The sequence below is a fragment of the Anas acuta genome, chromosome 13 (assembly GCF_963932015.1).
Source record: "Anas acuta chromosome 13, bAnaAcu1.1, whole genome shotgun sequence".
Taxonomy (NCBI): Eukaryota; Metazoa; Chordata; class Aves; order Anseriformes; family Anatidae; genus Anas; species Anas acuta.
Genome location: NC_088991.1, coordinates 19,351,415 through 19,373,184, shown reverse-complemented (window position 1 = coordinate 19,373,184; position 21,770 = coordinate 19,351,415). Strand labels below are relative to the sequence as shown.

Below are 21,770 nucleotides of genomic sequence, written 5' to 3'. Positions count from 1 at the left end.
ATGAAGGAGACAGTAAGCAACAGATAGGCAACAAGAGAGCGTTAGTCTACAAATGCCCTTGGAAGAAACTTTTTCAAGGTTTTCTGTTTGTTTTATTTCTGTTTCTGTTTTTTTATTTGTTTTGGTTTTTGTTTTTAAAGTGAGCAAGAATGAGGATAAAAGAGAACTAATTCCACACTAAAGGGCCTCCTACAGACCAAGCACGATGGCCTGCTGACTCCAGGCACAATGCTGTAACCTTTGCAAGAGTGGAGGCATGCGAGCGCACACATCCAGTTGAACAAGGTTCAAGACAATCATTTCATATGTAGGCAGACTGTGAATTTCTTTAAAACACCATAGCATAGATATAAAAATCCTGGCTCAGCAGCAGGGGGGGCCGCTGCAGCCTCATGGAGGGGAGAAAGGGGATCTTGAAACAACCCTCACCCTGGGCAACACAGATGTCACAGGGAAAACAAAAGTGTATCCTAATCGTTCTCCCTACATCACCTGCAACCTATATATTAGTCTGTTGGCCAAGACTGCATCTCCAGAGCCCTGAGGGCACAGCAATTCACCACTCAGACGTTAAAAAAAAAAAAAAAAAAAAAAAAAAAAGTCAAGATCTGGCAATTTCTGTTCTGTGAGAAATTCCTTTATTTTGACAAATCCCTTTGTGCAGAAGGGAAATGAAATCTTAAAAGATTCCTGTAAAATTGAAGTTATGAGGACATTTTATGAAAAAGTTACATTTTAATAATATGCAGTTGTTGTAGTCTGTGACTGTTAAAGTGATCCAAATGTAACAAAACATAAACCAAAGCATACAGTAAAAGTGAGAACAGCACCACAAATACAAAACGGAAGCCTGAACAGATTAAAACATTTCAGCATCATTAAAATGAAACATATCAACATTATACCAACACAGATGAAAGTCAAATGAGTCACTGGAACATATTTTGTCTCAAAACTGAACGATCAACAAAATTCCTATAGAAAAAATCTTTTTTATTCAAACTGCATTTTGGATTCAGAGCTGTTTGAACATGTTTTGACTGCCTATACTCCAGAATATCGCTGCCATTGTGACCTCCTCTGCCAAGGTGATGCAGGCAAACGGAACAGTGTTACTCCTTCTTACAGAAGGAAAACCTAAGACCTGTATTTTCTATCAAATTGGTGTTCTTGGCTTTTTTCTCAGCAAAGATGTTGTAAGAAGTGAAGCAAAGCTATTGTTACCGAGACCTTCTTACTGTAAGAAAACATACTACAGTGCATTTACTGATACGCTATGAAATATCATAAATCATTCTGACAACATGATACTTGTCAAAATAAAGGCATAAAGTATGTTTTGAAATAAAATATCTCCAATCTTATTTATTTGTTTGCTTACTCATGCCATTTGGCTTTTCTCAATGGGTTTCCCACTCATTAGGGTGAATTAGTCAGATTCTGTTGGAAATACCTAACCATGTGCATATTCACAGACTTACACACACTGAATATCTGCATATAGCTCTGTACAGTCATTCAACAGAACTAAAAATAAAGCTTTCAGAGGACACTTCAGTTTTCCTGCAATATTTTTCTCTTTTCCAGTATTTTTCCCTTCCCCCCCACCAAATATTTCACTAATGCTCAATGGTGGCATGGTTTAAGGGAGTCCTGCATGGAAAGCTCCTTCAGCTGCTTAGCCCAACAGCATAAATTTGATCTTGTAATTAGTATTCAGCTCAGCATCTTGGATAGAAACCAATGTTACAGCCAAGAGGTGGTTTAAATCACATAAATCATAGATCAATGACAGAACTCTAAGCACTGGATAGATTACAAAAGTAAGCTTTAGTTAAAAATAGATTAACCATTTCCCTGCAGGAATTCCTTCAAAAAAGACCTGAATATAAAACAAATAAAATTAAATCTGATAATTTTTTTCTAATGTATGCATATACTAGATGAATTGTTCTTTCCCTTGACAGTTACACACTGATTAAAGAAATGTGTTAACACGCTATTTCAATGGAAAATATTGTAAGTTGCGGAGACTTTAATTTTTTTAATGAGCTTTAATAGCCAGAAAGAACATAACAGAAATGTTGTGTACAGCTAGGTTTATAGCAAATGTCACAGCAACTAACAGATACTTCTTTAGTTGCTGTTTTTATAAAAAGGGTAAAAATCCTTCCCAAGCCAAGAAAAATGTTTTTGATAAGTGTTTTTAAAGTATTTTATGTTTTAAATTTTAGCTAATGAAGTGCCCAGTTCTAAGAAGTATCACAAGCCATCTGCTACCCTGATTTAAGCACCCATGGGAGTACTCAGCATCCCGAAGGATTGCACCCAAGATCACCAAATTATTACAAGTTCAGTGGGACAGAAGATAAGGGGTTGAATCTCTTCCCCTTGACTAAGGAAGGAATTAGGTGCCAGCTCCAGGAATCAAATTCTCAGCTGCTGTAAACCAGCATTATACCAAATGAGGGTATGCCAATCAATGTACAGAATACAAATTTAAAGTATTTTCTAGCTCCTATGTATTTTACTGTCTTTTCCTAATGGGAAGTCAGGCGTTATGGTATTCAAAAGCCAAAAAAAAAAAAAAAAAAAAGATTTTTTTCACCATATCAAGGAGAATTTGCATGTCTATTTTGTTAGTTGCAGAATTGAAACTGAAAAATGTATTAGCAGCACCTCAGCCATTCCTCAGGATGGAGAATTGAACAATTCCAAGCCACCGCGGCTGGAATAATGTACTTGAATTCCTCACATTGACTGGCAGGCACACCGAAGGAAGAGAGCCCTTTTAAACACACACACACAGACACACACACTCACAATTTGAGGCAGTTCAAGCAACATCAAGCAGATGAAAGCAGCCTGAACATCAGGCCTCCAATCCTGCCACCTCTCACGCTTTTTTATACTATTTAAATGCAGCTTAACATTAGTTAGAAAATGATCAAACAAACAGAGAAACTCAAAATTTCCCAAACCTGGATAAACAAATTTTGATCAGATGGCAAACTGAAAACACTGGAGTTCACCCCAATAAAAAGAAAAAAAAAAGGCACAATTTTTGAATTTAAATAACTGTTATAGCCATGATATAATCAACACAAACTTCCTAAACACCAATACATGATTCTGGTTTTTACTTCCCATGAATCACAAAAACGTGAATATAATCCTTAGACATATCTAGAATTTTAAAAATAAATAATAGCACTTCCATATGCCTTTTATTTGTTTTCAAGCACTCCAGATACAACAAGAATAATGTTTTTAAACTTTTAGTGCTGTATGGAAATTAGGGCTTTCAATTTCCACTGACTTGTTTCACTATAAGAAGAAATAAAAAAGCAAGCTGCTTGATGGCTATTTGAAGAGCAACATTCAAAACTGGCACCCTGTGTGATAGAAGACTGCAATATATGCAATCAAGAGATAGATTCAAACAATAATAACTAGCGCAGGCTCCAGGGCATAGCAGAATGTGTCATTTACTACAGACCTGATCCTTTAAACATCAGTCCTGTGAGTAGCCCAGTGAAAAATGGATGGGACTGTTCACATAAGTATAGACTACTCATACAAGGAAGTTTTCAAAGGCTCTGCATTTTCTAAGGGGCTGAAAAATGCATATCAAGTTTAGTAAAACTAAAAAAAAAAAAAAAAAAAAGAATCTCTGTAATAAGCCAAATTGTCAGTGAGATGTCAGGGTTAATTTTTAAAGGCACATTTCCCTCCAGCAACAATTCTCTTTAATTATTTCAATGTGAAACACATTATCAGACATGTTTGTTCCTTGTTCTCAGCTCTCAGTGGCAGACACAAGATACACACAAGATGTTAGGTCTTCTCCACTGATGCTCACATGCACGTAGGTGCTGAGCCCCTCAGCTCCCGTTGGCTCCAACGCCTGTGCTGCGCCTGCAGCCTCCCATACTGAGCTTTTGGGGTTAGCACTTCATAGCCATGACACCAAAATGCAGAAGGATGAGCCTGAGAAAGAGCTGCAGGCCTTCAGAGAAGGGCCCTTGCCACGTTTAGAGGCACCCAGCACAACACAGAGCCCACAAGCCTGCTGGTTTGAGGAATACCAGGTAACCAGGGCCGGCATGCTGAGGCCATAACACATGTAACAGCCTTCCAGCATATTTGCATGGGAATTCCTCCAGATTTTTCTTCTTTGAAGTTTAATAGTCATGTTGAATAAATAACACAGATGGGGAAAGTCCAATGAGCATGCTGCTAGCACACCGCTGTGCATGGATGGAGCTACTGCTGCACAGTCACGAGAGCCCTCTCCTCATGAGTTTATGAGAAGTACTTTTTATGTTCCTCCAAATGGACACTGTTCAGAGACCCAAAATCAGCAGAGACACAGACATCAGCTCAAACATACAAGTGACAGTAGGAAAAGCCCTACAGTGGTTTCAAATTTAGGTACATAGGAGAAACTTTAATCTCATGGATCACTTCAGCTGCAGCAGTTTGGTCATGTATTTCAGATGGTAAGGGTGGGTTCTCCATTTCCTAACTTGAAAATAGAAACTAACTAATCTCAAACTTGAGAGACTTATTTAAAGTTATTAAATATGGTATAACCCACACCAATCTGTTCAAAACTCATTTTGGTACAAGGAAAGTCTAAGCCTTTTCTTGAGGGCAAGGGAGAAGGAGGACTTGAAGGGAACGAGCTTTGGACCAACCCTACCAGATCGGCTGTAATCTAATGGTCTTTTTTATACCACCTACAGTAAAACTCACTATATAGCTAGTCATAAGATTAAAAGCTTTTCAAGTTGCTATCTTGGGAAATTTCTTTCAAGGAAATTACTACAAAGCCTTGTTTTAGTGTGTTCCCCTACTGTGCGTCCTACTGTGTTTTTTTAATAAGGAAAGCTATCCATCCATAGAGGTGTATCCTGTTCTCCATGCTTGAGTGTCTAACAGCAGGCACATACAGTAGACACTCTGATGTTTTGCCTCTTTAATTTTCACTCCATAATGCTGGTGCCTGGTTTTCCTGACTGCACCTTCAGAGCAGTTTAATTATGGGCATGCACAGAATTTTGAGAGGAGATTTTCAGCAACAAAATTCAGATGTTATGAACATGCATAATACATAAAGATGTTCAGAAATTTTTACCATAAAATCCTACTATACAGTTAGCACGGGATGGAAGGTGTGGTAATATTGCCAAGAGAAAACATGCAAATATTTTGTGACTGAAACAGAGAAGGGTAGGTAAAGAGATGCTTCATTTTAGTTTTTAAAAAGACAACTGCATGCTAAATACAAAAGTACAGCAGATACACCACCATGCTTTCAAGTAAACAGGACACAGTCATAGGTTTCCACACTCAAGCTCCTAACAAAATGAAAATAGCTTATGACACTGAATTTATTAGCCCAAGGATTTTACCACTGATTTTGATGAAATTTTTAAAACAAGTCAAGCAGCTCTGCAATAAAAGGTTACCGTGCCACTCAAATACCAGGCTTGAAACGTCTTTTTATAATAATGGGCCAGGTACCGGGTTATAAATGAGCACTGCTCCATTGACTTCAGACGGGGTATGAAAATTGATTCAATGGAGCACCATCAGTTCTCACCAGCTGAGTATCTGTCCCTGTAATCACAACTAAAAAGATTTTCTTAGTCAATTAAAGGCTTGAAGCCTTTACTCACTCACACAAAATCCCTGCTGAAGTCAGTACTAACAATGCATTCATTTAAATCTTAACAAACTGCAGTACATGCACTGCCTGGCGACACTGTTAGTGTTATATATTGAAATACGCGCTGCCGCGATCCTAAGGCATTGAGGGAGCAGTACGTACAGTTCCACATTGTCTCACGTGGTCCAGAATAATACCTGACTATCCTCCAATTCTGACGCGTTTCTTTAGTAACTGACAAAAAAATTAGCACATTCATTATTTTTGCTAACAGGAGTATGAGCTATATGAAGAAAACATGTACCTATGCTGACAGAATGGGAGTACTTTAATTTCCAAATTACACACATAAATAAATCAAGTCATATAACCTGATAAATGAAAGATTATGAAAATAGTAATATCCTGCAAAATCTTGAAAGGCATCATAATTCCTCAAACAATTATCTTCTGTCATATTTGTGAGTAGCCCGTGTAGTTCAAGAACAGAAAATACAAATGTGCTCCTTTAAAATTCATGAAACCACTCATTCTGTCATAAAAGCAGGCATCTTTCATGGCTACTTATTTCACACAGTCTCATAACTAATACTGACAGATACTTGGAATGCAAAAAAATGAGCACTGGACAAAGAACATGAGCTGCTCAATTCTTACATTTTAATGCTGGAAATAGAAAATAAAACCATATATTATATACAGTTAAAGAATTTCTGGTATAATTAAATTAAAATTTGTAGATAAAAATGAGATTGTACAAAGACTGGTGGTATACTGCTACGAGGATTGGGCTGTGCTGCATCCATGACAACAGGATGGAAGGTTGCTTTTAATACTATTATCTTACATACCCACAGCTGAATGCTAATGCAGCTATACTGAGGAAATCAAGTTTCAGATCTGTATCCACTGAACTTACATCCACTAGGCAGGGAGTTTAAAAGCCAGGCTAGCATACAAAGACTAATATTATAGCTCTGTCAACTCCCCAAAGGTCAGATATTTCAAAAGGTATACACAAATATTAATTGTCAGGTAGTTCTGTATGAAGACCAGGATTGAGGCAAAAATCAGGTTTTGTGACCATAATTTTCTTCCAATTCTATTTTATAAAATGGAGGTGCAGAAGAAAACAGAGAAGATTAACTCAGATTAGTTTATGTTCTGTACACTGACATACGATGATTTTGTTTCATATAAACATTGCCTCAGAAAGGATTTTACCTGTTTCTCTCAATGAAGAAGACAGAGACAAAATGTGAGGGAAAGCAGCTGGGCAGCCCTACTTGCCAGTGGATACCAGCAGTTCAATTGACCCGTCCTTAGTCTGACTGAGGAATTCAGATGCTGATTTCAGCCTGCCCTGTGCCTTCACAAGGAGTAGGAGTATGTGCAACTCAATATCTGCCCAAGCCCCTTCTACAGACATCGTCTCTAATTCTCAATTCAGCTTGTTTGGGACTTCAAAATATTTTGCTATAAAATCATTTTCTAAATCAATTATTATTTTTCAAGATAGGCAGCTAGTTTGATATTTCCAAAATCAAAGAACTCGGTGAGGATCTTTGTGAGCTGCCTTGTAAAATCAATGCATCTCTTCCTTGTTGGTGCCAACAAAATCAAAATGGTTCAGTAATTCCCCAGGCTAAGAGGCCCTCTAAAGCCTTGTTCTACCAGAAGTGATATTGTGTGACTGGCAACACTGATCCATCTTACCGAAGGTGACGATAGCCTCACAAACACTTCAGGCTCTCTTCAGTGCAGAGGCAATTCTCCGGCATCCTTATGCTATCTATTTTTTATTCTCCGACCTCCTACATTTCTGAATGGAGAGCTACAAGCTATTTGAGCTACTGACCACTTTCCTACAATAGGCTGTAACCCATTGTTACCTAAATCCAAAACCAACTTATTTATAAAACATGGGTTTTAACCTGTTATAGTCTGCACAATTCATCTTTATGTGTGGTATAAGATTGTTGCTTGCTCTGTCTTGTTCAATCTCCTGTTGTAGTCAAGCACGTGAACACTCCAGCAGGTGAAAATCATCCTTTTTTTTTTCCTTGAATGTGTTCATAGAGTTACTGCATGTGAAATTAATCTGAACCAAGGGAACTAAAATAAGGAAAAGATGCATTTCTGGCAAAGTCTCTATAACATAAAGTCTACTTGCAGAAGACTAAGCCAGCTATCACAGAAATAGGAATTCACAAACAAATCACTGCAGAAGAGCAGTTCCAGAAGGCTTTTTGTTGTTGTTGTTGTGTTTTGCGGGTTGTTTTTTTGCTTGTGTCCATGACAGGGTGCAGAGTATCCTCCCTGATCGAAAATGCAGCTTCAGTTGGACAGCAAAAAGATGCTTCATTTAACAAAAAGTATGAGACAGTAACAATGCTCACAACATTGGAAGTGTCTTCTAAGCGACAGAAAGACAAAAAGTTGTAGCATTTTATGATAGTTTAATTGAAAAAAAGTATTAAGTTGTTAGTGGAAGTGTATTTAAGAAAAGCCCCACATGTGGATGTAATAAAAAATTAATCCTCAGTGCACTGGAAGTCCCTAAGGATGAAGAATACATTATGAAGTTACCTACTGTCCCAGATTTTCTTGCTGCTTGCCTCTGCTGACAACAGTTGTCTTTTCATTAGAGTATTTGATATCAATTTACTCAGGCACCAGGGGCAAAAAAGGATTTTACTTTCTTCATCTGAAAGACACTGATCCACAGAATTAGTACTTTGAACAGATGCCAAGGTAAAATAGCGACATGTTTTCTAAACTAATAACCACGGGTGGCCACAGCAAATTGTCCAAAGCCTCTCAAGGCTGCCCAGGCAGCTACTGCTCTCCTGAATTTCTGATTCTCATCCGGTCAACATCTCTAAATGTAAAGGTATCTCCTTCCAGCCAACAATTGCTGTGGTTCATATTGCTGAACAAACCCCCTGAAGAAACATCACTGTTTTTAAGCTGCTCTTTCAGGCAGTGCCCATCCTTCTGCAGCAGAGAATGCAAGGGAGTAACTGCTCTAAATTCATCTTCAGACTAAAATCCCCTAAAAGAAGTTAGCCCCCATTTAGGCATGAATTTAGCATTAAATTAACTGCATGTGATGGAAGAAAGAAATCCAGAATGGGTGTCTACCTCACTTAACATGACAAAAGAGTTGGCCACCTCCTGCTTCTGCAAGGACTTGCAGTGCAAAATGGCTGCAGGAGGCTCCACCTGACCAGCAATGCCCCAGGGGGCACAAGGCAATCTCACAGTTTGTTCCCAGCTGACTTGGCACATGGTGAAGCCTTTTGTTGCAGAAAGCACTGACACCCTCTCAGACCACGTGAACCTTTGCCCAGTTCCGCCCACTGCGAAATATTTTCGCAGACTTTGGTTTCTTTTTCAAAACCTTTCTGCGAGCATTCATTATACCAAGGTTTTATTAGAGAAGCCCTTACAAGGGATGAAGGAACTGATTCTGCACATACGAGGAACACCAAATGAAGGTGGAAACCCAAGACCACCAGACACAAAGCCCATGTTTATCAGCAGGACACTGACACCGCAGTACGTGAGACACCGTGCTCGATACATCCCTGACCTACAATGATCCCTCATATGCAGCAAATACCGGTCAGCATGTGGGCTTGATGAAGCTAAGGTATATTATAAGGTATAATAAAAAAAAAACAGTTATTTTTATCAGAAGTCTTGGGGGACTGAGCTGAGACAACTGATATATTCCAACAGGAGCCACCATCACATCACTTGAGAACAGTTTCACAGAACATTTCTTTCCAGTTCCAAAAACAGAAAGTGAAAGGAAATGCAAAAGCATCTGATTTTGCTGTTAATCCATCATTTTTTATCATATTGCTTTGATGCTCAAATGAGCTTCCTCACTCTGAAATTCCCCTCTCAGGGCAGGTGTGCTGTTAATCTGGTACAGGATGCAAAAACCAGCCTGCAAAAGTACAAGACACCAAGCAGAGCTTCCCCTCTGATCTTCGGCCACTTGACTGCCTTTACTGCAGTTTCAGCAAAGGCTGAACACAAAGCACCACTTTCTGCCCACAGGGGAAACTGCAAATGCTCATATTTAATCCCACAACCATTTTGAAAAATGGACAAAACCCCAAAACATTAATCCAGGGTCATTCCTATGAGAGACTTTGTCCTCACCACAAACCCTGCTGCAGGACAGACAGACACACAGATGCACAAGAAGGGCAGTGATAGGTCCCTGCAGTCCTGGGGGGCTCAGATGGGGGGTACGGGGCTGAACACACCCCCAGCCTCATTATCCAAGTGCCAGTCCAGGCAGGAAAAACACACAGCAATCAAATATGTGCAGACAACACATCTGGGAGATTTCATTTCAGCCTCAGTTCTCCGTTGACCGTTATGCTTCGTACTTTTTCCAGTAAATTCTGCTTTTTGGGAAAATGATACACTGAACAAGTTTAGCAACTTTTAAAAATAAACCTTTGAAGAAAGTTACCAATTCTGGGAGCCAGTCTGAATGGCTGGAATAAAAATACTCAGACCCATATACTGCTTCCTCTATTTGAATAGTTTGGGTGTGCAGGCACATAATAGTTTGAATATTTTTATTATATGCTTTAAGAATAGATACATGATTTGGTATAATTCATTTGTATTTACTTCAGAAAAAAAAAAAAAAAAACTGAGGTCATATTGTTCATGAAAAAAAATATCCCGTTTTCTCTGTCCAATTTTCTACTAGTTTTCTACTTGTCAGTAGTTAATTCTGTCTTCAACTCAGGTATTCAGTTTTGATTTAAAATGGTCTTTCTCATGTTTTACTTTTCTTTTCCTTAAACAGATATTCCTTTTTTGCCAAAGACTCACCAAGAATTATTTATAATTCTACTATTAATATGGAATTTTTACAAGACAGGCAAGTTACAGGTGAGATAGTCTGCTGCTCAAGCTGACGCTGAGTACCTTTGAAAAATCCAGTCTATAAACAACATTGATATTGTTACAGCATCATAAAATCACAGTCAAGTCCTGTAAACATGGAAATGCTCAAGTTACCCATCTATCTGTGTCTGCAAAAGCAATCGCTTGTTGATGGTGTCGCCATCAGAGCCATGGCACAGCTCAGCCTTTACAGCTAAATTTCTTTTTCTTCCCTTGCATATCTGTAGAGACTTGGGTTTTGCGGCTCTAAATTAAGAGGTAAATTGAATTCAATTACAATTCAGATACGTTTTTCCCATTTTTGACCAAGTCCTTATTTTTAAATAATTGTCTGATGCTCTTTTCTCAGCATTGTTTGTATTGTGGAGCAGGGCTTTCCCTCCTTCATCAGCTCCATGGCAAAAATCCCATATGGCACCCATGTGGCAGCATGTGGGATCAGGCAGAAAAGTGCCACATTACCAGTAGCAATCACGGCAGTAAACAGCACAATGACACACAAAGAAATGAGTTCCAGATTATTTTTTTTTCCCCAAGATGTGGAGAAAGCATACATATAAAACATCACTTTTTTTCACTGCAACTTGCAGCGGTGATGGGTTTCCAGCAATATGTTTACTTTAAGTCCCCCATTCCCGTCAGGAGTTTTAACATGTTGAGGTCTCGCATGACCTCGGCTCCCAGCCACATCACTGAAGGTACCCAACGCGTGATGCTTCGTAGCATAAGATCTAAAGAGCTGGGAGAACACATTTGCTTCAGCCAAGTTACCACAGTTGAGAGCTGTTTGGGTTTTATATATACCCTTTAGGATTCTCTACATTACAGGGGGAAGGGAGCTATATAAACATACTTGGAAAAATGCATTGCTCACATTTTTTAAAGGCTGCCTCAGGCAGTTATAAGTTACATAAAGTTGCTCCTGTTCCTGTTGCAGTTATGCCAAAGTTATCTAAGGTGACTAGCACAAAATGACAACGCCAAACTCCAAAAACAAGGGTTTCTGAATGGGGCCTTTTCACATACACAAAATCAGAATATAACGGACAGCCCACAAACAGGCATGATTTCAAAGTCTCATTGTAATTGTGAAGGTTATTCTAATAACTTTTTTAAAAATATACATAACATCTACACTCAAAAACAGAATAATTACTTGTAGATTAGCAGTCTGAAAGAAAGTATTCTTGTTTCCAATAGTTGCTTTTATGGACTTCATTTAGCCTGACACTTGTGTAAGAATGAATATTTGGCTTTAGTAAGTATTTATTCCCTACACTCATGGCCTCTAGAAATCCCTCAAAATACATTACGTTAGAAAGAGATGATAAAATGAAAGAGATTCTGGGGGAAATTACTCGCTTTTCTGAACATTCTCCTTCCCCCACACACATTCTCTATTTCCCACACACAATTTTAAGACACTGTGATACAAGTTTTCAGGAGCTAAATCCACAGGCGAAATCCAAAAGAAAGTTCATTTTAAAATAATCAAGACAAAAATAAAAATCTCCCCTAGCTAAATACAAGTATTAAAAAAAGTTGTCCGTCCTGTGTGTCTTTCATGAGAGGGAGAGAGAAAGAGAGAGGAATGATTAAAAATGTACCAAGAGCCATGAATGCCATTTTACTGTCATTTCCTTTGATTAACCTTCACCTGACCTCAATCCCTAAGGCAATTTCAGTTTCTTTTTGTTCTTCCATTTAAATTCTTCAGTACACCAGGTGAGTATCTCTCTGTCACTAAAGCACATTCACAGAGAGCAGATTGTTTTTGGAGAGGATTTCATAGAAAATATTTGCTCTGGAGAATCATTTGCAAAACCTTGAAAGGGACAGAACCAGGTCACATTACTCCAGAACTGAGATTTTACAGTCCCCGTGGCTTTATATAATGACTTTTTCTAGGTATTAGTTAAAATGTCATAAAGTGATCGGACCACACCAGTTTGCACCAGGCAGGGATCTCGATGCTGCTGGCTGGTACAGACTCACCGATGCTGGCATGCTGGCAGCTCTTACAAACACCACTCTGCAGCTGTAACGGTGTCAGCTTCCACATGAGGTACAAAATGTAAGCAATTTGCCCACTGGAATGGGAAAAAAATACCAGCATGAATAAAAGCTGAAAAATAGAGTATAAATCCTTTGCAGAAGGATTGGATCCTTCAAGATTTGAGTAGAAATCATGAAATGTTTGCCTAATTAGACTGTGTTCTCCAAACCTTAAACTGTATGTTAAAAAAGGACAAACTGGAAAAGGCAAAAAACATCTGCAGAAATAATATAACATCTATAAAATATGCTGACGATGAAATAACAAGGAATCCTGACCTATTCAGTTCTTCAGAGAATAAGGTGAGGGATGAGTTGATCATCATCCATAGGAATTGATACAATGCTGAAATATTCTGATAGCACACCTTTAATCTATCAGGAAAAGATAAAAAATTCAACAATCAAATTAAGCCTAGAAGCAGAATGCACAGCTTTAGCTGTGAGGAACAACCAGGATCCCCTGGACAGCTTTCTTTGAGATGCAGAGATACCTCATCAAACATGGCTTTTACTATCATTCCAAAAGGCATTCTCCAGTATAAAAGAAGGAATCAGTGTAGGCTTTGCTCTTCATTGCTGTCAGCCAAGTGTGTGGTCAGACTGGAGTCCTACCTGTTTCACATTATTCACCCTAAACAAATTTCCAGGATTAAAAAAAAAAAAAATAATAAGAATTGTACCAAACACAAAGTGTCAATATTCCTTGCAAACAGCCACACAAAAAGTTCAGGTTGGATTGATTGAAGTTTATTGGCACAGATTGCTTTGAAATATTCTTTCTTCTAGACTTTAAATGTTCGTTTTCTTGCTATCTGGAAAGGAAAAAATGAGATCAAACAAATGTGGTGTGTTTCAAAATGCTAAAACTATCTAGGCAACTGCCAAACTCTACTGTTATAAAGGAGGTGCTTCGTTAACTCTGCCCCTCTCCTGTTAGTAATTTTATCCCCACAAACTGGCACTTCCTGAAAACATGGAGTTGCAACAGGAGAGTCCAGTTTATCCCAGTCATGATCCTCTTCTGATCTTAAAATTCAATAATATTCATAAAATAATTGAACTAGACTCTTAAAATTCATCAATCTTGAACTGCATTTACACCAGGTCATTGGGAAAGGATACACAGAGTTAGTGGCACCAGTTCTGTGCATCAGACCAGGTTGTCTAATCTGTGACAGATTCTGCACATAGTTTTCCAGCACAATATCTCTGCTGAGTTCTAGTAAAATGGCCAGCTCCTTAATGACAGATGTACTCACCTGATAGAGTGCAATACTTAAATGGAGGAACAAAAGGATTTGAAACTGCCTTAGGGAGTGAGGTCAGGTGAAGGTTAATCAAAGGAAATGACAGTTAGATGGTATGCACGGCCCTGGAGATTGCATATGTGTATTTTGTTGGGAAATATTTAACTGCTTTTCCTCTATTTAGGAAGGAACCAAAATAAAGTGCATATATGAAAAAAAAAAAAAAAAAATCCATACATGCCTCTTAGCCCAGTAGAGCTTGCATTGGTGTGATTCAGACTTGCCAGCTGAGAGGAAGAGAAAGCCAAATGATGACAACTGTTCAAGTGGTTTTGCTGTTATAAAATATTTCACTATCATAAAATACAATACCACAGCTGAAGAGCTAGAGAAATTCAATAAAGCTGCTAATGAACAGAACCTATTACCTCAACTCTCATATACCTTGCTCCCATACTTATTCTCAATATTTAGTGGTCTTCTCTTAAAACACATGCTTGAGCTAACAAGGAAAAACTAGAGCTAGAAAATACTGTACAAGTCTACAGAAACTCATTTGTGTCCTGTAATGAATTTGGTTTGGCCATATTCCTGCTTCATTTGCATTTCCTTTCAGTGATTTTCATGCATTTGGATTTTTACTTTCAGTGATACTTGCAAAAACTGGTTTTCAACTTGCATGCATGCAGCAAGTGATTTTTAAGTACACTATCCTCAAACATTTGATCATGAAATTATTCTAGTATTTGTCCTCAATTAACTGGGGAATTAAACCAATACCACATGACTTAGCAATCACAAACAAGTAACACACCTTGAATTCTGATTTCCAGTTTTGATTAGAAAACCAGCTAGTCAATAGAACTCATGAAAAATTTTGACAACTGTTTTTTTATTCTTCCCACAGAATAAAAGGCAAAATTCACTGAATGAATTATTAATTATGAGTTATTCATCCAGCTCTACTAAAAACTAATCTGTTTCTTTTTTTAAGCATCAAAAAGGTCTTTCAAATATAAGTTGCAATAATGAAATATGGCAGCTGATCTTGAAATGTGCCCTTACCCGGTCTACAGATATGTAAAAGGTTACAGTACCAGAGTTATTAATCCCCCATCACTCTGACAATTGATTTTGAACACAGTCTGTTGCAGTCTTTATAATGCAAGATCATAAATGTTCAAAACTAATTTATTGCTCTTTGTTCCACCTGGCAAAAATATACTGTCAAATTGAGTTGTGCTGAAGCAAAGATGCAGATTAGTGTTTGAGTCTTATTTTTATTCTCATTTGTAAATTTCTTTGCAGTACCTGTGTGTGGTTAGAAGAATTCACAAAGGAGTAAAGAGGAAGAAGAGATTATACCATCTTTAGTGAATAGGAAATATTTGTACAAACAGCTATAGGTGGGCTTTGTTTTGTTGTGTGTTGTTGTTTTTTGTTTGTTTGTTTGTTTGTTTTTAATAAATGGGTAGTGTAAGTATGGAGATTTGCCAGTACTGACATTTTTGGTTTCCACTGTTGGCTGGTATCTTCCAGATTTTTAGATATACTTATATAAAAGCACTTCTTCTGTGTGCATATTTATATAGGCACCAGGCAAGGATTCCCCACAAACCAATGAGGAATACGCAAAATCTATCATCCTACGTATTTTTCTTTAAATCAGTAATTTCTATGGCAGAACCAATTCTATTCAGACTGAAAACTCCCTAACTTGTATTTTCTGTATGTGGCAGTTGTTGCCGCTCATGCTCATGCTGGGTAAGTTTAAATTTCCAAAGAGGGACAAAGCAAAGTGGAAGGGAAGAGGGCAAAAAGGAAGAAGAGGAATTTTGTGAGGCAGTCCAAGAGAAGTGTAGTAAGGCAGGTATACTCCTGAGAACAAGAAGAGGAAAGTGTGCCTGCACCTGACCTCTGAGGGATGTTTCTGCCTGGACCTACAAACTCAGTACTTAGCCAGGGGAAGTTTAAAACTCTCCTTGCATCATCTGCGATGTTTTTATTATTTCTGAGGCACATTTTTTCCTGCAAATGCAGCCATTTTTATCAATAAACGTGTGAATATCTGGAACCTCACGAGGTTTGAGAGAATAAAACATGTTTCCAAAAATATTTTCCTGTTTAATTCTTAGGTTATACAGTTTTTCTTGGTCATGTTCTTATATTTCATACACATTGCTCATTGGGCCTTTGGGCTTGTTGTTCACTTGTGCTATTTAGTTTCCATGATCCACTTTACACTGACGTAACACATTCATTTGTAAAGATGAAGGGTTGTTTTTTTTTAAGGATCAAAAAGAATATATAACAAGGAAGTTTATTTTAAGAATAAAATCCTACCCAACAGACCAAGCATAATGGATGAATTGCAAGTTTTATAAAGCCAACTGCTGAAGCAGAGTACTGAAACACACAGATAAAAAAAAAATACACCAACAGACAAAAAAGAAAAACAAAGTACTGAGAGTTTCAGCATCAAAAATACACCTATCCGGAATTATCTGTATCTCATAGTCTCTGGTAATTTTTCTCAGTAGAAAGATGAACCTGTAAAATTACTGTTCTTTCAAAATAACCACATAATACTTTTTTTTCTTTTTTTTAAATGACACTTTTTAATCTTCTGTATTTTACAGTCCATTCTTACAAACTTCCTCTTTCCTTTATCTAGAGGCAGAATCATTTAATTGTCCTGGCAAGTTTACTTCTTTTGAATTATTATTTTTACCATGATTATGAAGAGGAAGCTATCAGTCTGTATGCTAGGACTGCTGCATTCAGGATTTGCCTGTATGATATTGAAATTAATTTCCAGTATAAAACAGTTAACAGAATAACCCTAGATAAAGGCAAGTGTAATATTAATTTCATTCTTTTTGTTGGCAATGTTGTAAAGTCCATTGCTCAAGAAAAGAGCACTTTCCCGAGCCAGATACAAATTAATTTTACTATTCTTCTTCAAATACGAATTTTAAAAGTCAACTAAAGGCTACAACAGCTTCAAAACATTTCAGTGATTGTTTTAATTACCTATCATACAGCTGTGAGCCTCTGAAAAAGGGAGGGGTTGAGAGAGAAGGGAGAACAACACCTGGTATATTAGCAGTTGTTTTTCTGACATAAAGAAATAAAAGCAGTTTCTGCGCACTCGGACCAACCAAGAGCTCAGCAAAGCCAACACAGATTTTTTTTTGTCATCATGTTAATGTCGTATTTTTATGCCAGACTACACATTCTTATTCTGTCAAGAACTGCTTTCATTGTTAGATAAAACCACCAAATCTCCAAACATTAAACATATGAATTCTGACAGCTCTTAAATCTTGCTTTTCAACCCGAAGTTTGTGCACAAGCTATAATAAGTTGCTAAAGGCACACATGGGGCTTCTTCTTAGGGTCTCATTCTCTTGCGAAAATGCTTCCTGCACTTTTACACAGAGCTACACAAAAAGGCATATTTTTGTCATCCCAGCCCCTATAATAGAAATGGGATCTAGAGGCTACTAGGACTTCTGATGGCCTTTGACATCCTGGCTTCAAGCTCCTCAGCCATCAGTCAGTGCTGAGGTAACAAAAGATCGCTAAAATGTACAGTTGTCATCTCCACGCTACATCTGTTGGCCACGCTGTTAGGAAGTGTTGACCCCATCATTTCACTGTAAACACTGCCGAAATCAACAAAAACAAAAACAGAAATGAAAAAGGAAACTGGATGTCAAAAGTCAGGTAGGAGCATTTTATTTGCACATGTGTCAGTAAAGATAGAAGGAATCGCTGAATTAAATTAAATCAAAGCAAACCTGCTAATTAAAACAGCTAAAATTATGTTTGTGAAGATGTGTGACTGGTTTCCTGCTTATCTGCAAATAAGCCTCCCCATAATATAAACATGTTTCTATCTCCACTTCATTTATAATAAGTCTTTAGGCAGATTGTAATTAGTATTTTGACTTTCTAATAGAAGATCTATTGTGTTTCAGGAGAAATATTTTTCCTGACCACCAGAATAGTTATTATTTCAGCTCCTCTCTCAAGGGTTCTCACCTGTTCTTCTTATGCTGGTCAAAGTCTTGTATCCAATTTGTCTGAATCAAATTGTTTGGGTGTGTGTCTGAATACCATCATCTTCATAATGTATTGCTTGTAGTTAGCCACAAATGCAGGCATTGTATTCAGCTCCACCTACAAGCCAAACCAGAAATTATTACCAGTTCTACTTGAACTTACTCTGTAGTTTGCTTTTCATTTAACTTTGAAAGAACAATCAAAATGACCATGTTAGGGAGCAGAAGAACAGGGTCAAAACACAAATTTTGCACAAAGATGATACAATTTAAAAATCAACTTTTTGTTTCTGTTTTACTTATTCCCAAGTTCACAATGCATAATTTTATACAAACCCAATTACATAGCTCAGTGATTTACTGGCAAAGCTGGCCAGAAGAAATTATCTGGCTTTAGCTAATGTGTATGCCTATTTGCAATCAAAACAAATCCGTAGAAAATTTCAAAATGGTCACAAAGAAAAAAGCATCATCACAAACATATCAGAAGTGATACAGTAGGCAAGCTGCACAAAGCTCACCATATAGTATGATTTCACAAACCATGGTTGCAAGTACGGGTTCAGTCTCTCAAACCATGCACCGATTACTCAATCCAGTATCTAGGCTTAAGCACGCGTGGGGTTTCATTGGCTTGGAAAGAACAGTGTCATCTTTTTGCCCTTTTCATAATTTTTTTTCTAAGGATTAGTTTGCACTGTTAACGGATGCATGAGCTGACTTCAACAGGATTACTCAGATGTTTACTGTTACTCAGGAGTTTGAGCACTTTTTTCAGATTCCTGGCAATGAGGCATTAGGGTGCATGTGCATCATGTTAGCAAATGGCTACATAAATGTACTGGGATCTGATGTGGGTGTGTTGAACACAAGGATTGTCACCAGTACCGTTGCAATAACATCTGTACATTACTTATGCTGAAAAGCATCTATGTTTTGTTGAAATTTCATAAAACCATAAAGAATGCCCTGTAAAACACATAGGCTTGTTCTGACAGACAAAGTATAAAATGAAATTTCTAATCCAGAAATACAAACAAAAGGCTTATGACTTTTTAATTGCACAACAAATAATTTCAGACCACTGTACATATTTCCTTGAAATGACTGCTGGGCACAATTCTCAGTCAGAGATTTTGTTGGACATGGCCCAGAGTTCATTTACTCACTTAACTCAAAGCAATGGCCTCCTAAAAATACATCAAATTGCAAATATGCTAAAACCCCAATTTTGCTGTAACTGCATGTGCCAGCACTAAGTCCTACATCAATAAGAAACCCCACTGATGTCAGCATGACTTGTGACAACACAAGATTTCCCTCCCCCCGGTACAGCCATAAAACCGGATCCTTGGTGAGTATGTTTGAATTATGTGGATTATATATGATTAAACAGATTTGGATTAAATCACGGCAATGGGTTGGCTTATCAAGAACATACTGCTAGAACCGCACTGATGTACAGTAATCAAGGTGACCCTATAGACTTATTACAGCCCATAGCAAACTCTGATCAGCTTCTCTGGATGAGGATTTTTAACTCAGCGGAGATCAGGCTGCAAGATGGAAGGAGTTAAAATGCTGCTTTCCTGATGAATAGTTTTCATGCCTTAAAATTATGATCCAGGCAACAAAGAGCAATCTTTCTTGCAGGGGAAGCCAATCTCAGCTAAACTCCTTGAGCTCTGTTTCATTCATCAGGATGGAAAATATGTCTGACTGTGCCTCGTCCTAACATGCAAGAAAATCCAAATACAAGAGAACAACATCTGAATTAAAAAATCCACCAAAATCCCACCCAATCCAAGCTCACCCTTCATTACGTCATTGTATTATCTCACTAAATTTTAAAAATGTGTTCTAAATATCACTATGAAAGCTTACTTTTTATTACTATGGTTAGTCGTCATTCAACCAACAAAAATAGCCTATCATTTCTTGTGTAGATTTACAGTAGGGTTAACCATAAATGACAGGAACAAATTCGTTCCTCGGTGGAGTAGCAAGGATGTAGTCACAATAACTTTCAGCTAACTAGAGCTGTTAACTCCAGAAGCTTCAGGCTTTGGGGTTTTTAGACTGCTCCCTAACCAGGCTGCTGCTACGACGCAAGGGCTTGAACAGCTTGGAAGTGTGTGTCTTGTGGATGCTGATACACATACTCATATTTAATATGGGTAACATTTGGGAACCATAGCTACAGAGGTCATTCTGAGGGTATGGAGTAAAAAAGACCTAACAGACATAAAAAGGCAAAAAGACCCAGGCAGCCAAAGTCTGGGGGTTTGGCAGAGTAACAGATAAACGAATCATCAGCACAGCTTTCCTGCTCTGAGCCTTTCAGATTTCCGTGCACAAACCCATGCTTCTCTCCTTTGGATTAAGCAGTCCAGAAGTTCCTGAACGCATATATAAGTTTGAAGAGAAAGAGGGAGAAAAAGGGAATTTAATGACAGCAGTAATACTTTCTTGAAGTTCACTCGAAGGTATACATCAGCTCAAAAAGATTTTTAGCCCAAGATAACACATAAAAATTTCAAAAGGCTTGCTGGGGGTGGAAAGCTGTTATATAATGTATTAACACTTCAAATGGTTTGTACTGCATTGTATCTCACATGAACACATGTAGTAAACATGCTCTGAATCTCTGGGTCAGCCACATCTGCCTTCAACGACCTGTCTTATGCAGCCAAGCTGTAGGGAAGCCACAGCTCTGGAAACTTGCTCCCCTTTAGCATCCATCCCCTGAACAAGTCCCCCACCCTGGCCTCTCCTCCACCAAAGACATTTTTAGCAAAATTGCTGTGCAGCTAATTACATTGCCATGGCATCCAAGTACCACACAGTCATAAGACCTATTTCTCTTAACAACCAGAAGTTAATCAGGAAACATCCTTACATTTGGAGAACTGAGGCACAAGGTCAAGTAATTTATCCAGGATCACTGCAGAAGACTGACCAGAAGGGACTAGGTACCAAAGCAGCTGCATGACCACATAAATACCCCCACACCCTCAGAGCTGCTTTCAGGAGACAGTGCTGGGGCTCCCAGAGGAAACCTTGAGCAAACAGAGCCAAATAACTACTCGTCAACTGCAGTTGGCAGCCTCCAGCTGTGCCACTGGCCACTGCAATAAAATTAGGCTGAACTGACCACCCCTGGTCCTTGCCAGCTTCCCAGAGTGTTTTCTTCTTCTCATCCAGGCAGAACTCACCGTGCAGATGGGAGCAGTGCAGATGCCCACTGCTGAGCATCACAGACCACGTGGCTGTTTGCTCTGCACCAAATTCTGTGGCAAACATCAGGGAACTGGGATTTTCTGTAGTGCCAACTTCACCAGTTCTCTTGCCCTCTTTTGGGAAAGCAGCCGCGCCGTGTGTTGCTCGTAAGGCCTTCCTTGGCTGTGAGCTTCCCGTACACAAGGGTGTGAAATGAGCTATCATTTGCTTCTGTTTCCCATCTATTTCCCACATGTCCTAACTCGTGTGACCTTGCCTGAAACTTGACTTGTCTGAGGCAGCCACTCCGCTCCCCTTTAACTCCTCTAGAGCAGCGCACTAACTTGAAGAGCTATTTTCTCCATGCTATTCCTCCATGCAGAACAGAATCACTTCTTAGTTCTAACGCCTCTCACCGAGTTCTCTTATCTATTTCCATTCGTTTCTTCTAACAGACTCTTTAGTCACATCCGTGCTACTTGATGAGTTTGGTCCTGACTTACTGCAGACTGTTGTTGGTAGGCCTATTACTTCTATTAGGTCAGTTTAAACCTCGAAGAGTTG

At 38.4% G+C, this 21,770-nt stretch overlaps 1 long non-coding RNA gene across 5 annotated transcripts in view; it reads right to left on the bottom strand.

The window, feature by feature from the left end:
* LOC137863741 (uncharacterized) overlaps positions 1-21,770 on the bottom strand; it is an 86,763-nt gene that overhangs the window by 43,665 nt on the left and 21,328 nt on the right. For 4 of the 5 annotated variants that reach the window (XR_011101100.1, XR_011101097.1, XR_011101101.1 and 1 more), the window contains exon 2: positions 17,968-18,105. This is a non-coding gene — a long non-coding RNA (uncharacterized lncRNA). Of the gene's footprint in view, positions 1-12,610; positions 12,706-17,967; positions 18,106-21,770 lie in introns of all 5 variants that reach the window. The other variant, XR_011101099.1, reaches the window with a different exon arrangement.